A 3,932-nucleotide genomic window follows, 5' to 3' on the forward strand; every position below is an offset into this window, starting at 1 on the left:
CCTCCTTACCTTCACGCGAGTGCTATGGAGCCAATGCTATTAGGGTCTTCAGGTTACTGTGAGGAGGCTCAGGCACGTGGGGCCAAGTTATTTGCTAAGTCTCAGAGTTGACAAGCAGAGGAACTAAGTTTGAAAGTGGGTTCTTTGATTCCTGAATGGGGTCCAGAATGGGATCCAGAAAAAAGAGTATACAGGACCGTTCAGCTCTGATGTGGTGATTTGGGGAGGATGTTGTCCTACAGATGAGGGAATGTGCATGAAGGGAGGACTAAGTAAAGGGAAGGTGGATGTCCTGAGCCCCTGATCACCTCTGGGGGCTTGGAAGGGAAGGGCTGGTAGAAATGATCCTGGGAAAAGGGGAGGAGCTAAGGAGGCAGAAGGTTAATTTTGCAGATTTGCTTGTGACTACGCTGGTGGAATCCTTTCCTCAGATGTCTCCTTGATCGTGAATTTGCAGGATTTCTGCCCTTCTCCCATGTTTGTCATTACATGGTTTACATGTCATTCTGGAGAGATGAGGTCTTTTGATCTTCACGGGCATTTTAATTCCATTTTGCACCTGAGGAACTGAGAGGCAGGGGATGGTTTGGTGACCAAGCCAAGAGCAGAACTCTCGTGGTTTGCCCTGAGCCCAGGGCTCTCTCCAGCACACCCTGGGCAGCCTCCCGTTTGTTGCCCAGGTTGTCCTGCAGGCCACTCCTCTCTCCTCTCACACAGAGCCCTGCCATTTTGATCTGCTCTTGTTTTAGCCTCTTTCATTTCTAGGAGATGGCACAAATTATACTCACTACTCCAGTCTTCATCTGATATTTGGGTTCTGTTGATTCATTGTTATGTGGAGAATGCTTTTCAGTAAAACACAACAAGCTGCAGAAAATATAATTCTCCCTTAATGTATATTTACTAAGTGTATTTATTATTCATCAGGATGTGCATTTTAAAACGTGAGTCTAGATTCCCTCACTTTTAATCCCAAACAAATGTTAAAAGATTTATTTTTATAATAATCCCGGAATGAGAGCTAAGTAAGCCTCCCTGACCAGGGCTTGCCAAGTGGTGGATGTGAGCTCTGTATCCGCACTGGATGCGCCATGTGAGCTTGCTTGCTGTCTCTTCCTGTTTCTGGCGGTGATGCACAGACGCGTACGGGCACACTGGGGCCTGCCAGTGGTTGCAGTTTGCCGGCACGGACTCCAGGGAAGGAGGACTGTAAGGGAAAATGTGAAAGTCCCATTTCTTTGCAAGACAGAGATAGATATGGTAGGAGAAATAAAGGCAGATGGATGAAGAAAAGGGAATATGTGGGCCCAGAGACGACAAAATGCACAGAAATAAATTTCAAAGACCTCAAGGTGCTATCAACGTGCAAGTGTTTGAATAGTACATGAAGAATTAAACATGAATGCAGTAAGCATCCGAGAATGAAGAACTCCTACTTTCCCATCCTGTGAGAAGGGAAGACTCTGGGGTGCTGGCGCAGTGCAGGATGCTTTCAGCAGTAGTCGAAGGCCAGCTCACATGACGACGCAGCAGTGTGCGACTGCCAGCCCTCTCTAGCCAGCTAGGAGTCCATGTGAACAGCCTGCTTCAGCTGACTTGAGTGAGGTTCTTCACTCATTAGCGTTACAGTTCTAAATGGCGTCCATTTCACACGTTATGCCAGTTCCCAGGATGTGGACGTGTCCTGGTTTTCTTTTGCTTTTCTTATTTGTAAGGACTAGTGAAGAGCTTCATTTTTGCGCAAATTATATTTTTGTTTTTTGTTTTTTGTTTTTTTTTGAGTAAATTTGTAATACCCGTGAGACATTAATAATAGTCAATGTTGAAACATGAGTTAAAAATAGTTCAATTAAAAAATAGTTCAATTTCATATGTAAACACCCATGAAACTATCACCACAAACAAGATAATGAACATCTCCATCACACAAAAGTTTAAGGCTCCTTTTTATAATCCGTCCCTCCTGCCAGACAACCACTGATCTGCTTGATGTCACTAGATTGGTTTGCATTTTCTAGAATTATATATATATATATATATATATATATAATTATATATATATATATATATATATATATATGGATCATAAAGTATATACTCCTTTTTTTGTCTGGCTTCTTTCACTCAACCTAATTTTTTGGGGGACTCATCCATACTGATGAGTGTGTTGCTAAGTAGTGTTCCATTGAATGGATATATCATTGGTTGATGGACATTTGGGTTATTTTCAATTTTTGCTGAGTTTTAAAAATTTTCAGTTTTGCTTATTTATTTGACAAATGAAGCAGCTATGAACATTCAAAAAATAGTTTAGTTTAAGATGTCATGTGATACAAATTTGGAATTCTTCCTTCTCTGAGGTTGAGCGTCCCTGCATGTAAAGCACCAGGACGGCCAGTTCTGCAGCTCGGGCTGTAAACATGGTTAAGAACAGATGCTAACGAGGGAGTCATACTACAGTTCTATCCAACAACTGTCGTCTCCTTATACTGGGTGGAGTCAGTGAGACTAAAGCAGAGTCTGATGCCTATGGTTTTGAATATATACTCGTGTGAGTAGTGGCAAACATGGAGGAAAAAACTTCTGTTGTCCAGCAGACAGACACGTAGAGTCCTATAAACTCCATTTTGTGATAAGTTCTTCAAATAAAAATTCAAATGGAGAGAAATAATTTGGGGGAAATATTGCATTGCGTTGAAACTTGATGGTGTGTGGTAAAGGGAGGAACCCTGAACATGGTGTCTTGCCTGCATTTCAAATTGCATCCCACCTTGTGTGTCACAGTATGCCAATTAGATAATGATTGAGGTTGAAGGGTCGGACTTATCCAAAGAATCACTTTTACCCATGTAACGTAACAGTTTGGAAAAAAAAAGTAAAACAGTTTTAAGGAAATAATGGAAAATAGCCACTTTCTGAAATTAAAAAAAAAAATGACAATAAATCAAATCAACTGTTTGTACTGTGGTTAATCTCTGGCCTCTGTCCAGTGCCTCTCTGTTCACTGCCACCATTCCTTTTCCTCTGGAAGCTTTCCTTTTGACCAAAGCCTTCCAAGTTCGCTCATCTGACTGGGAACAAAAGTGTCCCCCTTACTATGAGACACTGAGTGACATGACCTCTAAATTCTTGCCATAACCTTAGCATTTGATAAATGAATTAAATAGAAATAATTGGGCATCTTTTGCTGAACGTGACACCTGTAATAAATGTCACTGGCGTCATACAAAACAAATGGTAAATTATTTTGAAAAGAATTTTTTTTAACATTTTTTATTGATTTATAATCACTTTACAATGTTGTGTCAAATTCCAGTGTTCAGCACAATTTTTCAGTCATTCATGGACATATACACACTCATTGTCACATTTTTTTCTCTGTGAGTTATCATAACATTTTGTGTATATTTCCCTGTGCTATACAGTGTAGTCTATTCTACGGTTTTGAAATCACAGTCTATCCCTTCCCACCCTCCACCCCCCTGGCGACCACAAGTCTGTATTCTCTGTCTGTGAGTCTATTTCTGTCCTGTATTTACGCTTTGTTTTTGTTTGTTTGTTTGTTTTTGTTTTTGTTTTTTAGATTCCACATATGAGCGATCTCATATGGTATTTTTCTTTCTCTTTCTGGCTTACTTCACTTAGAATGACATTCTCCAGGAGCATCCATGTTGCTGCAAATGGCATTATGTTGTCGGTTTTTATGGCTGAGTAGTATTCCATTGTATAAATATACCACTTCTTCTTTATCCAGTCACCTGTTGATGGACATTTAGGCTGTTTCCATGTTTTGGCTATTGTAAATAGTGCTGCTGTGAACATTGGGGTGCAGGTGTCATCCTGAAGTAGATTTCCTTCTGGATACAAGCCCAGGAGTGGGATTCCTGGGTCATATGGTAAATCTATTCCTAGTCTTTTGAGGAATCTCCACA

The sequence above is a fragment of the Camelus bactrianus genome, chromosome 13 (genome assembly GCF_048773025.1).
Source record: "Camelus bactrianus isolate YW-2024 breed Bactrian camel chromosome 13, ASM4877302v1, whole genome shotgun sequence".
NCBI lineage: Eukaryota > Metazoa > Chordata > Mammalia > Artiodactyla > Camelidae > Camelus > Camelus bactrianus.